The sequence below is a fragment of the Hylobates moloch genome, unplaced genomic scaffold (assembly GCF_009828535.3).
Source record: "Hylobates moloch isolate HMO894 unplaced genomic scaffold, HMol_V3 SCAFFOLD_9, whole genome shotgun sequence".
Taxonomy (NCBI): domain Eukaryota; kingdom Metazoa; phylum Chordata; class Mammalia; order Primates; family Hylobatidae; genus Hylobates; species Hylobates moloch.
Genome location: NW_026652284.1, coordinates 30,829,443 through 30,843,169, shown reverse-complemented (window position 1 = coordinate 30,843,169; position 13,727 = coordinate 30,829,443). Strand labels below are relative to the sequence as shown.

At 39.6% G+C, this 13,727-nt stretch overlaps 1 protein-coding gene across 9 annotated transcripts in view; it reads left to right on the top strand.

Moving 5' to 3' along the window:
- SULF1 (sulfatase 1) overlaps positions 1-13,727 on the top strand; it is a 201,515-nt gene that overhangs the window by 27,707 nt on the left and 160,081 nt on the right. For 8 of the 9 annotated variants that reach the window (XR_009214906.1, XM_058444278.1, XM_032759604.2 and 5 more), the window contains exon 2: positions 6,686-6,780. The gene's annotated coding sequence lies outside the window, so the exon portion shown is untranslated. Of the gene's footprint in view, positions 1-588; positions 751-6,685; positions 6,781-13,727 lie in introns of all 9 variants that reach the window. The other variant, XM_058444282.1, reaches the window with a different exon arrangement.

Sequence of the window (13,727 nt, the reverse complement as noted above, 5' to 3'; positions counted from 1 at the left end):
GTTAGACTGCAACACTGAGTAAAAATAAAAAGCAATTCTTTTAAGTATAAAATTATCATCTGGATGTGGTGGCATGTGTCTGTAGTCCCAGCTACTCAGAAAGCTGAAGCCTCCTTATCTCGTGAGCCCAGAGGTTCAAGGCTATGGTGCACTATAATCAAACTTGTGAATAGCCACTGCACTCCAGCCTGGGCAACATAGTGAGACCCTGGCTCTTTAAAAAAAAAAAAAGCTACATTTTTGTCTTTGAAATTTTGAGGAGATACATGAAGACTGAGCTCTCCCTATTATGTTCTAATGCCCCCCAAGAAATGGCCACTATCTGGACTCAATGAAATCAGAGCTTTAATCTTGTGTCCCTGCTGCCAAATGAATTTTTTTCTCATTAACTTTTCAATAGGAAGCCCATGTCTAGGGCAGTCATGCCTGTAGCTATGTGTGCCCTCAAAGAGAGTAATTTTTACTTCTTCAGAGACTTCAGAAATGAGCAGAGACTAAAGATCTATGAGCTAGCAGAATACTTATTCATAAAAAGCACATATACATGAAGAAGTAATACTTATCAAAAACAAGCCCTTTCCTTAACAGGGATTTTTCACTTCTCTTGAACGAGGAACTCACTCAGAGACTAACACAAAGGAAGTAATTTCTTACCTGGTCATTATTTAGTCAACAATAATTTTATCCTTCTTCAGTGTGACCAGTAAATTCTTCCCATACTCTTGAACAGAGCATAATTGGAATGGAGAGGTGGGTAACATTTGCGAATTTTTTAAAGATGACAACTGGAAGAATTTTAACATTTTGAATGAATAGAAATCAATCTGATTAGCAGGCAGGAAGCTGTGACTTTTTAAATCTTGAGGTCTGATTACTTGATAACCCTGGTTTTCTTATACCCTTTCACCCTTTCTGTGCTCAGCACTTAATCTTCTAGGCAAAGCCTCTATCGGATTTCCTGGATTTCAGAGTTCTTACCCTACCTGAGCACTTCAGAGCAAATGCCATTTCTTATAAAAAGGGCTTAGCCCCAGACTTTATGGCTAGTCTTGCAAAGTGGTATAATATTTCTTTCTGGTAGGTGAACTGTATCAACACATTTAAAAACAGATTTAAAAAGCTATTTCCACCTCTAAATATAAAGAGCCTTATCACTTATTAGAAAGATAACATTTGATAACAATCTGAATTTCTTCCACTTCTGATGGCTCACTTAATTCACCAAACTTTGGAAATCATCTTTGACTTTTGAAGTGGTGAAAAACATTTCTATTTTTGCTAAAATGCTTTTGCCATAAAAAAAGAAGTGTCCCAAAAAGGAACCGTTAACATCTCAGCTATGCAAAATAATCACCAAATACATACTTTTGAATAAGATGACTTTGCATCATGGGAAAGTTCATTATTTAAGGAAGGAGCAAGATGTATTTGGGGAAATTCCCATTAGCACAGTTGAAGTATGAAGACTATACTGAGCTTCCATATATGGTGCTGGTCATTCCACATTTAGGTTACTCAAGCCATTTAAACTTGGCTTCATAAGCAAGTGCTACACCCTCACAATCTTTTTAGGTTAGCTGACATAATGATTTACTCCCAGCTGGGTGCTGCCTGAGCCACTGTGCTTTGCCTCTGCAGCGTTTGAAGAGTGGATAGTTCGCAGCTGTGAAGTTCCCCAGACACCTGAGTCCAAACTGTTGCTGGATTTTGCTTCTTTCTATGCTCCATGGAAAGCTGGAAGCTCCTCAACTTTCTCTTGGGTTTGGCTTCCTGTTCACATGTTTTCTGGCCCCATGTCAATTGTGTATGAAGTAAGTCCCACATGCGTGCACCATCCACGATGGCAAGGTTTGTGTGGTTCAGCGTAAGTTTTCTAATGAGCACACTTTGGACCTTCCAATAACCCTTTAAGAAAAGCAGTTTGGAACCAGTTATTACTTTCCAAGGAGACAGAAGCTAACACAGAATGTTCTTTTCTTTTTTTTTTTTTTTTTTTTTTTGAGACAGAGTCTTGATCTGTCACCCAGGCTGGAGTGCAGTGGCACAATCTCAGCTCATTGCAACCTCTGTCTCCTGGATTCAAGCAATTCTCCTGCCTCAGCCTCCTGAGTAGCTGGGATTACAGGCACCTGCCACCACGCCTGGCTAATTTTTATATTTTTAGTAGAGACGGGGTTTCACCACATTGGTCAGGCTGGTCTCAAACTCCTGACCTCATGATCCACCCACCTCACCCTTCCAAAGTGCTGGGATTACAGGCATGAGCCACCAGGCCCGGCCCAGAATGTTCTTAAGCAACAAGACTAAAGCCACTTTTAAGAGACAATTAAAGGACAACTGCATAGGAAAAATGAACATTTACCTTACACATCTGTCTAAATGTGTGTATGTGTAAAGTATACAAAAATGCCTCCAATTCACAGTTTAAAAATATCAGTTACTGTTTCAGCATTTTGCTACTGATGAATGGTGCTAGTGTTTTCCACTAAGGACTGTTATTTTAATGACATTTCTCTGCAGCAAAATTTGATGAGTTTACAAAGTTTCAGAGCCAGGAAATGCAGCTTGATTTCTGAACAATGGAGACAACCAAGAGAGTTAAGTTCAATCATGTAGTTGCTTTATAGCATGGATTCCTAAGTGCTAATTGCAGTAACACACTGACACAGAGAGCGAAGCCAAACCAAACTCTTGAAGTACAGCTGTTAAACTATCAAGCTTAACTTCCCAATATATTCTCAACAGGTGAAATTCTGGCACACCCCCACACTTATTTGAAGATGGTAATGTCAGATTAATCGCCATACGTGCCAATATTTTATAGAATTTTAGAGTAAGAAGAAATATTGGAGGTCTTCCAGTTTTACCTTATCCTTTCATTATAGGAACAGAAAAACTGAGACTCATGAGTACTCTCTCTGTCTCTCTCTCTCTCTACACACACACACACACACACACACACACACACAAACACACACACATCAGAGTTGTACTGAGTCATGACTTACAGAAAACATCCTAAGTCTGACTTAAGCAAAAGAAAGGGACGCAATGACCCACAGCTAGGCCCCTGGTTTCCTGGTCCTTTCAAGTTTTTGTGGCCAGCTTCAGCACTGTGGGCTGACAATTTGTTATTGCTTGAGAAAACATTCAGAGTCTTGGAGTCTATATTTTTATCCAAAACTTGAATAAACCCAAAAACAAACCAAGGATCCATCGGTGACTCAGATCCTGACTGTCCTTTACAGTGAGGCTCAGCCACCTTCCAATAGTTACTGGAGCCACACTGTGATGCCGTAAGATGGAGACAAAGCCCAAGACAAAACCCTCACTCTGAGGGATCCTGAAACCTGACCAGAGAGATGAGACCATCCTGCATGCAGGCCATAGAGACGGTAGTCGAGACTGTATAACTAAGTGCCACACTATGTGGCACAGGTTTTAAGTGTTATGAGTTCTAGTGACAGGGATTAATGAAAATCGAGGCTGTCAGAAAATGAGATTTTAGCTGATCCCAGAGGGGAGCTTAGAGTTTTAATATGTGGAAGAGAGAAAAGTAGACTTTTCCAGATAAAGAACAGAGGAGTGAAAGCAGGGAGAGGACTGTTTATGGGTGGGACCCTGAAGAAGCTGGCCTCAGGAAACATTTCTCCACCCACGCAATGGATCATGGAGCTCCAGTACAGACTTACATTATTTATTTTGAGACAGAGTCTTACTTTATTACCCAGGTTGGAGTGCAGTGGCACAATCTTGGCTCACTGCAGCCTTGACTTCCTGGGCTCAAGCCATCCTCCCACCTAAGCCTCCCTAGTAGCTGGGATCACAGGCATGTGCAACCATGCCCAGCTAATATTTGTATTTTTAGCAGAGACAGGGTTTCACAATGTTGCCCAGGCTGGTCTCAAACTCCTGACCTCAAGCAATCTGCCCGCCTCGGCCTCCCAAACTGCTGGGATTACAAGCACGAGCCACTGCAATGGGTCCCAGACTTACATTATTATCTATTAAAATGTTACTGAAATATGTACCCAAAAAGCTATGTATAAGTTGCTTTATGTTTGTATAGCTATAAATACACATTAACATAATTCTATTTATACTATTAAAATTTCAAAATAAGTCTCTAAGGATAAACGAAACCCATACACCAATAATACTCTAATTCATATTAATCCTCTTTGCCAGATGATGCTGTTTTGCTGAAACTAAAGAATAAATTTGTTTTAACAATTTCATTAATGAAATTGGAAAAAATATTTTAACAAAAGGAATTTCTATTGCATATTAAGTATTACACCTGTTTATAAGGAACTGTTACAAGATGGCACCTACAGAGAAGAAAGGATCCAGGCAATCAGTCCTCTGGGGTGTAGAGTTTGGAGCTGAGAACTGCGAGGGCCAAGTCATCCCATCACCCTTCTCTATTCTGGGGAGCAAACAAAACTTCATATAACACAGCAGGAAGTATTTGACTCTCACGTGCGTACACATATCAGCAGGAACTTAGGCTGCCTCTGTTCTTTCTTCAATAACCCATAACAATTAAATTATTATATGATTATACCACAGATTATGATTATTTATTTTTTTAAAGACAGACTCTAGCTCTGTTCCCTAGACTGGAGAGCACTGGTGTGATCATAGTTCACTGCAGCCTCAAACACCTGGGCTCAAGTAATCCCACCGCCTCAGCCTCCCAAGTAGCTGGTACTACAGGTGCACACCACTACACCCAGCTAGTTTTTAAATTTTTTGGTTGAGATGAGGATCCCACTGTGTTGCCCAGGCTGGTCTTGAACTCCTGGCCTCAAGCAATCCTCCCATCTCAGCCTCCCAAAGTGCTGGCATTACAGGCATGAGCCACCTCACCTGGCCTACACATTATCATTTTAATGATGAGAAATCAAAGTCTACATTTATAAAATTTAAGAAAATTCTGGTCTCATTTCGTGAAAATGTCTTTTGATTGCAAATATGCAGTGAAGGTTGTATCTTTATCACTGGTCTAAAAAAAATCAATCCAAGTAATAATGATTGCCGATGTTTATTGAACCCTTATTTTGTGCTAGGCAAGTTTTTCACATGAATGTTTTCATGTAATCCTCACATCAACCCTATGGGGTAGATACCATTTTAAATTCCCATTTGTCAGAGGAGAATACTGATGCATAGAGAAATTAAGTAATGTGCTCAAGGCCACATAGCCAGTGAATGCCGTAGCCTGGTATTCCGGCATCTCATTCCGGACTCGGCTGCCTGGTAGCGTATTCAGAACAGTCTCAGAAAAGGTATTCTTTTGACATCAGAGTGTGCCAGCCTAACCACAGCCAGATACTTTCGACATCACATTCAGATGTAAACTTTCACCACTGTAGGAGATCATGAGGTGCACATACAGTTATAAGCACAAACATGTATATGTCCTCTCAGAACATATTTTACAAGTGGACGTCCGCATGATGCTTCTAATAATTTGTGATACCAGCACTATGGAGACAGGATGGAAAAGTTCTCCTAGAACTCCCCAACCCCCAGGAGGAGAAGCACAGTGAAGCGAGTGATCTAGAGGCCTAATGGGTGAGGTGGGCCATATTGCAGAGGGTGGCATAAAACTAGCAACGGCGGAGTTTCACTGCTGTTTGAAGTGGAAAGAGGGGTGATGAGAGTGGTGTGGGAGGAAAGTGAATCCTGCAGCACCAGGCCAGCTCCAAGGAGGCACTGCTGCAGCAATCTTGTGGTAGGAGTGATCCATCCAGAGCAAAGCAAAGGACCTGGGGCTTAACCTGACTCGCCAAGGCCAGCTCAGGATAAAAAGAGATTCCAGGCCTATGGAGGGAAAAAATCTGCACCCATTACCACTGAGATCCCCCCATATGTATACCAAGGTACAATTGTAGTCACCAGTGGAAACGTATGAAGACTCTAAATGAACTGCTTTATTAAACATTAATATTTACATGGGCATGACTAATATTTTTTAAATGTAAAGGAAATTCTGAGTTGTTAAATAAGATTTCCCTGTTCTATCTTATATTATGTTCTCTTTTATATCATATGCACGTTTACATACAGTGTGTATATGTCAGAATGTTCATGGCAGCAAGATTGCTTCATCTGATACTTAACATATTAAAATGGGTGTTTACTCTTATTCAAAGTGTTCAAATTTATTTTAATCACTTACATTTTTCAGCTGTTAAAAATGTGGAATATAAACAAATCTAACCACTTGGAAATGCTTACTTTGCTACTCCTCAAATAATAGCTTGCTGCAAATTTAAAAGATTCTATGATTCAGCACGTTTTCCTTTAAAATGGGTCTCCCAACCTGAAATTAGACAGCACTCAACCTTTAAACTTGGAACACTTTGTAAACTTTTAAAAGGAAATTCTTCTTTAATGTTTCTATGAAATCCAGTCAAAGAATGATATGAAATGAATCTAATGGAAAGTCTTTTCATCGTTGGAGAAGCGGTCAAAATAGAAACTTCTACAAAAGGACCGAATCACCCACAATGCTTCAAAGACTCTTGCGAGTGATTGTAAGAAAATCGGTCTGGATGAAATTTAGAGAATATTTTTCCTAATGATCACCCCCTTTGAGGCCGTGAAAGGGCAACATCTGAAAGATGAGAGGAATTGCTGATAAAACTGATGGCACTTTTGTTCTCTTCCACCGTAGGTGCTGACGGCCACCCACCATCATCTAAAGAAGATAAACTTGGCAAATGACATGCAGGTTCTTCAAGGCAGAATAATTGCAGAAAATCTTCAAAGGTAATCATCAAATTTTTATCTCTAGCTTAAACCAAGGGCCACCTGGGTACTCTATGTCACTTGAAGAGGGGAACATTTCACGGATGGGGAATTGTTAAGAACTGGCAGAAACTGAAAAGTCAATGGTCCTCTACCTTCCCATCACATTTTCATTCTTGTTGGCTGAGAGAGCTAAAAGGGGCCTTCCACGTGGCAGAGCCATGTCACGAAATCAGTCCTAAGAAATGTCAGAAGAACCATCTGAAAAATGGGAATCTAAACAATCATATGACTATTGACATATTATGAGCTGCTCAGGAAGGAAGCTCAGGGGAATTAGGGGGCAGTGTGGTAGGCCCGCCACGCACAGTCATCCACAACATACTCCACAGTGTCAGGAGTGAAGGCTGTACAGATATCTGATTTATTCACAGCTCGTCCTCACAGTTTCTTTCCTTGGCCAGATAAACATTAGTGCCAAGAGCTTTCATGGAGCCAGGGAGAGTTGTGGCAACCCATCTCAGCAATTTCACCTTGGTAGCAAAAACATTGCTAGGGGTTGGGTTCATATGAGGGTACAACCCCATGAGGCTTTTTCAAATGTCAACTCTGAGAGTTGCTCCCCTTCACCAAACTAATGCAATGAAAATGTTCAGTTCCTCTCTATTTCATTAGTCACTCCAGAATCATTGCTATTTGCATGAATTTTTTTTTTTTTTTTTTTTTGAGAGGGAGTCTTGCTCTGTTACCCAGGCTGGAGTGTAGTGGTATGATCTTGGCTCACTGCAACCTCCACCTCCTGGGTTCAAGCAATTCTCCTGCCTCAGCCTCCCAAGTAGCTGGGATTACAGGCACCTGCCACCACCCCCCAGCTAATTTTTGTATTTTAGCAGAGATGGGGTTTCACCATGTTGGCCAGGCTGGTCTTGAACTCCTGACCTCAAGTGATCTGCCTACCTCGGCCTCCTAAAGTGCCGGGATTACAGGCATAAGCCACCACAACCAGCCTGCTTGATTTTTATTCTAAGCCTTCTGTTGGCTCAAGTTGGCTTGGAATAAGTCCTGCAATCACCAAAACTTTCATGAACCTCACCCAAAAAGCAACGTCTTCAAGTCTGGCCCGAATTTCAGGTTTGCCTTTTCAGGGTTGTTTTATCCAGCTTCTCTTTCTAATACTTACGGAATTAAACATTTTTGCCTTCATTCTACAAGTTATACGTGAAGAAAGTGAATGGTTCAAAGTGTGTGGGAGACAGGTTAGTTCTTTGACATAAAGTTATAAGCATCAGCAGTTTTTCTAGAATTCTTGGAGCTTTGTCTGAAGATGGCATGGGGTATTAACCCCCATGGCTGATTACAACACTGTATCAGATGCTTGTCATAAACGAGCCAAATCCACAGTAAGAGAAGATAAGTTGAAAGTTAGGTCTCCTTACTTCAGAGCTCTAACATGAGAGGGAAATATTCTAAAACAGAAACTTCAAAAGATAAATGTTTAATAATTCAATGAACAAGTTCATTGAATAAGTAGTAAGTTCAATGAACAGAACTGGAACTTCTCAAGAGTTATTTATCTTCTTGAATCATATTGTGAATATTTTCTTTGTGAAACTCTAGCCTGATGCATCAATTTTTATGTTGGAAAAAACAAGGTTCGCCTTCAGTGCCATACCATTCAAAATTAACCATGGAAGAGACTGGAAAACCCCTGATACTATGAGAGCACCCTTCATCTTCTGAAGAGGTCCCTGAGGACCTGATTTCTCAAAGTATCTTTCTTAAGTTTCTCTTGTGCTATGAAGAGGCCACTTTTCTTTCTTTCTTTTTTTTTTTTTTTCAAAATGAACAGAGTCTTCCTCTGTTGCCAGGCTGGAGTGCAGTGGCACGATCTTGGCTCACTGCAACCTCCGACCCCTGGGTTCAAGCGATTCTCCTGCCTCAGCCTCCCAAGTAGCTGGAACTACAGGCACGTGCCACCACGCCTGGCTAATTTTTGTATTTTTAGTAGTGACGGGGTTTCACCATGTTGGCCAGGATGGTCTCAATCTCTTGACCTCTTGATCTGCCAGCCTCGGCCTCCCAAAGTGCTGGGATTACAGGCATGAGCCACCGCACCCAGCCACCTGGGTTGCCTCTCTGCTCATATCATTTGGGTATAAAGTTCTTTCATTTAATATTCAGAACTGCTTACCTGTAGCTCATTGAACTTGGCATCACCTCTAAATTACATAACCCAAGAGAAAGTACAAGAAGATATTATAAGCAAATCTCAGAAGCTGCCCAAGCATTTCCTGTCTTTCAGATTGCCAGATTGTCCCTTGTTCCAAGGAGAGATAGGTTGTATTCACATATGAGAAGACACCAAAAGGACAATTAAATTTCACAGCTTGGGGGAGATTTTCAGGGTTCTCATCAAAAATATTCACACCTGTGGAACAGATTGCTTTTGTGTATGTGTGTGAAGCCTGGTTTTCAGCTTAAAATACACCTGCCAAAATATGAACGGCCTTTATTGTACCTTCTGGACACTAGTATTGCACTGTTGGACAAGGTTTGGTGCACACAGATGGGATAACTTAGAACAGCAACTATGTTGTTTTTGAGAAAATTAAGACTTTTCCTAGCCTTGTTAATGCCTATTTGGGATGGAAAATTTTATAATAAGGATGCCTTAGCTGTGCCTGGCACTTTATTTTTAATATTATTTTAATTATTAAGTTAAATTTAGTACATTCATTTAAATGTAGGTGGTTCTTAAAATTGCCCATAGACTGTAACAGTAAACTAAACCTTTTCAAGGAATCAATATCAGATGTGGACCCTAAAAATTATCCTTGTCTTGCTTTAAGTGCATATTGGATACCAAGACAATGATAATTTATCTTGCTGCAGAATATAGAGACCTGTATTTGGGGGTGCTAAAAAGTAGACTCTTTTCCTTTGTGATCACCCTTACATATTTTGAAACATTTCTCATTGAAGAGGACAATTTATTACACAGAATATCGACTCATTTAAAATTAGGTATTTGTTGTAAAAACCATATAACAGTTGCTTAAGAGTTTTTTTTTTTTAAATCACACACTTAACCTGAATCAATTGGTCTTTTCTGTATATATATTAAGAGGAATCATAGAAAATTGCTTCTATTTAACTATTGTTGGCCTACAAAAGCAGTGATTTAATAGGGTACTACCTAATATTTTACAAAATTGGAAGCATGGAGAATGTACAATGTTTATTGTTTTGTTTTCACCTACCTTTGTATCAAAACGGTTCATACAGTTTCTGCATTGTCTTTTAGTTCTTTTAAAGTTGTGCATTGTGTTCCATTACATGGATGTGGGACATATAAGTTACTCATGCTTTTTCTCTATAAGAGAGATAACAGTAAACACACACACACACACACACACACACACACACAATCAATACCTTCCTTCATGTAGCCATTGTGTTTATTTGCATTTTAATGATGGTTTTTAAATTGTCTTCTCCTGCATCATCCTCTTATCCCTTTGAGACTAATCACTTTCACATGTGAGACTTCAATACAAATCTAAGTGATAAGCAAATGTTAATATGTACAAGCACACAGATTTGCACCCATGTATGTACATAGCTAAATGGATCTGCTCAGACCACAGTCCTCAAAGCCAATGAGCTTATGTTTAAAGAAAATGCCAAACTCCGATTGGATGATAAATATTGTGCCCATCAGGCTGTGCCATCTTTTGCAGGCTCCTCTCTCCTCACATCTGACTGAGACCTGTCCCAGCAGATGGCTCTGTCAGTATGCTTTGACTGCCAATAAAATTGTGCTTTGCCTGATACGGCGAGGAAGCAAACTCCAGAGATGTTGACCAACCCAAGGAAAACTCTTTGCTCTTGCCATAATGATACACTCAGGCAGGAAGTTAAGAGAAAAATAGCTCTTCCCCTGTCAAGGAAAGGAGTTTAATTATGATGAGGGTGGGGACTGGGAGACATTCACAAGTGGATATTAAGGAAAAAGAATGGGATGATGTCATTCTTTACTGAGACAGTCACTGAAATGAAATCAGGTCACACAACAATGATCTCGTTCTGTGCTCAAAAGCGCAAGTTGGTATGAGACATTACTCTGCCATGATGCTCTCAGGAAGGGCCTAAGGGGCCATGCTCACATGAAACTATTTCCCCAAACACCTTGATGACAGGTCAAGAAGTGCAGAATCATTCCATCCAGTGCTGAAATGGCCCACACTGGACCAACATTTATTTCAGATCACCATGCCACAGTTTAGGATAGAAAAAGTGTCCGGACTCTTACAACACCATGAATTCAAAGAGGCAGAATACAGCTGTTCAATCTGGTATCAGGCCAGATGTTTTAAATTGGTTCCTTTTTTGCAGGATAATTTTAAATGGCTTACTGAAATTAACATGGAATATATTCCTCAGTGGAAGGTTTCAGGAAGTCACTTCCCAAGAAGAAATACTGCCTTGTATCACGGTAGAGAATTTGTAGGGCTGATTAATTCCACTTACAGAGGAAGCGTTTGATCTATGTTGATCTTGAGTCCTTAGTTCCAATGGCAAATATTCAATTTTAGGTTCCTTTTCTCAATGGTGTCCTAATTTGACCGCATTTATCTGCTTAGATTTCACAAGACTGCATCATAATTATAAATGAAGATTAGACTTTCTAAGAAGCCATTCCTGGAATAATTAAGTGGTGGGGTCAAATCCTGTTATTAAGATTCTGTCATTATTGCATTAAATAGGGCTTAAAACAAATAAGCCATTGGCTGAGGCCTTTTTTGAGGATATTTTTACTGCAGGAATATTTATAATAGGAGAATTGAAATACTATAGGCTTTTTACATTGATATCTGCAGTTTAGAGAATTTGCAAAAAAAATATTTTTTAGTAAGCCACTGGTCTTCAGGTGTACGTACATATTGAGATATGAGGTCCTTCTCTCTCTTGCAGATTACATGAAAGTGTAAAAAAAACGGATTACAGTGGAAATTCATATTTGTGTTATGATTTTGCTCTCAAATTATTCAAGAACCTTGTGTCATTATCTGGCATGTAGGGGAAGCTGAGATGTGTATGGGACAAATATATTTGAAAACTGCTTTGGATTGTGGCCATCAGAATGAAAAGAGGCACATTTTGAAGGAGTCCTTTTTTGGCAGACACTAAAGTAAACCTCAGGGATTCCTGCTACCCTTATTTTTAAAAAGAAGGTAATTCAGCTGTGGGGTTTTTGAGATAAGATAATTTTTTTTTTTATTATTTTTTGAGATGGAGTTTTGCTCTTGTTGCCCAGGCTGAAGTGCAATGGCACGATCTCAGCTCACATCAGCCTCCACCTCCTGGGTTCAAGCGAAATCTCCTGCCTCAGCCTCCCGAATAGCTGGGATTATAGGCATGCGCCACCACGCCCAGCTAATTTTGTATCTTTAGTAGAGACGGGATTTCTCCATGTTGATCAGGCTGGTCTCAAACTCCCAACCTCAGGTGATCCACCCACCTCGGCCTTCCAAAATGCTGGGGTTACAGGCGTGAGCCACCAGGCCCGGCCAGGTAATTATTTAAAAATAAAAAGTAACTAAAATATTTCCAAACAAATTGTCAGCACCATCAGAAGTTCTCAAGTTTCCAAGAAAGTGCTTAATGCTCTTTTCTATTTATTAGTAGCCTTTAAAGAAATCTAAGTTCATTATCTGTAGTCAGTTGACACTAGCACTAAAAATACAGGTGTAATTTTAAGCAAATTCATTATTTACAAAGCAAATAAGTGAGTCCTAGTATCTGACAATGGATTTCACCATAAAATTAATTTTAAAATTACTGGGTCTTAAATTTTTACCCAAAAATGATTTGATGCATTTTTGCATTAAAAACTGTATTTCCTTATTAGACGAAGTGTAAATACCCCAGGAGATTAAATCCATCCTGCCATATTCATGGGAGCCTGATCTAGCCCGAGGTATGATGCCCAGCAGGACACAGTGGCCATAGGAGAAAGGTTAGCAGCCATTCAGAGCAGTCGGCACTGTGCTGGAGGGGTTATAGGTATTGTGAGTATCTCTCTTCATGGTAAGTGGCCATAATATAATGAATCATAGGATTCTTCTCTCCAAAGAACACTGTGCTGAGAGTCAAGATACCGGCTCTGGTTTTAGTCATCTAATTTACTCTATAATTTCCTACAAAATTAGAATGTACTTGTCCCATTTCCCTCACTAGGATGTGGTAAAGACCAAGAACATAAAAGCACTTGTAGAGGGAGTAGACATATGAAGCCACTCAAACACAACCCATTGTTATTGTTGTAGTATTTAAAGGATAAGGCATCACATGGTGATCATTAGTTCCCATCGTAACTGTGCTATTCCCATCACCTTATTTCTGTCTCATTATCCTTTTAGTTTTATGTCTCTGCCTGCCAGTAAACTAAACCCAATGTGTATTTTTTAATGGTTGGCAAAAATTCAAAAATGTTCTTGAAAAGAAGGAAGGCCATAGAATTGCCAGGATTATAACTATGTATTCAGTGCATTAAAAATAAAAAATAAAATAACAAAATAAAATAGAGTGAAAAATCTTTACTGGCTTAAACCTTGAAAATAAAAGTGAAAAATATAGCACGTGCTGTATTATATACTTGTTGTTGGAATTCAGCTAAGGGTTGACTTCAAATCATCTTTAGGATTAGAAAAAATTTCTATAATTAACTCACCTGGGACATGTGTTACTGCTTTTAATATTTGTTGATTGGCTCCTGTTGGGCACTAAAGTGATTGAAAAATTGTCATCATCTGGATTCCCCAAACAGCGGCCAGAAACAAAAAATGACATCCCTCTGCTCACTGTCCATACCTGTCATGAGGCTGCCCTTCTCACAGGGAAATATTCGATTTTCTTTTTGCCTTTTCTACCCCCAAGCATTGACTTCTGGAGGAATTTTTTCAAAT